Genomic DNA, 967 nt, shown 5'->3' on the forward strand with positions numbered 1-967 from the left:
GCAGGCAGGGCGCTCAGACAGGAGGACACTGTGCTCAGAGAAGGGCTCTAGGGGTGGCCATTTCTGTGCCACTTCCCAGAGACTTGACCTACCTGATCATCTTAGTTCACTGACAGCAAAGTGCGTTTTCCGAGGTGTTTATGGTTGCCTGCCTAGCTCAGCTGATAGGACAGGAGACCCTTAATCTTAAAGTTGTGGGTTTGAGGGCCCAGCAGATGACATGGTGGTTAAGGTGCTAGACGCTCCCATGTGGCCAACTGAGGTTCGAGTACCCCCCTGGTGGCTTACTTTCTCGCTTTCGCTTTCTCTCTCTTCTCTGTATCTCTCTTTGGTCAAATTAAAATAAATGAATGAATAAATAAAATAAAATTATAAAAAAGTAATATCTATAAAAAATTACAAAATAAGTAAATAAATAAGTTAAAAAAAAAACAAGAACCTACCTCAAAGTTGTGGGTTTGAGTCCCACGTTCAGCAGTACCTTTGAAAACCAGCAGAACACGACTTCCAACCAATTATTGGCCTTTCAGTGTACAGAAATCTTCAAAACTTTCACAAAAAGATGGAATTAAAATGATTACTCGGGGGGCGGGGGGGCTAGAGGTGGCATGGTGGTTAAGGGCACTGAACTCCCACATGGCCAATCATGGTTCAAGTCCTGGACCTGGCGGGGTGGTTTTTCACTCTGTCCCTCTCTGGTCAAATTTAAATAAGTAAAGTTAAATAAAATAATTATTTTTTTAAAAAGTAACTTTGGCACAAAAGTTCTTTTATGTTGAATCACAGTGGGGTTTTTTTAATTAATTCTTAGTATTTTATTATTATTTTTAGATTTATTTATTTCCATTTGTTATTATCTTTTTTTTTTTTTTGAGAGATTTTCACTGTAGGGCGCGTGCGCTCGCCAGACAGACAGAGAGAGACATAGAGACAGAAAGCGAGAAATCACCCCCCAGGGGGGATGGTC

The sequence above is a fragment of the Tupaia chinensis genome, unplaced genomic scaffold (genome assembly GCF_000334495.1).
Source record: "Tupaia chinensis unplaced genomic scaffold, TupChi_1.0 Scaffold141247_1, whole genome shotgun sequence".
NCBI classification, from domain to species: Eukaryota; Metazoa; Chordata; class Mammalia; order Scandentia; family Tupaiidae; genus Tupaia; species Tupaia belangeri.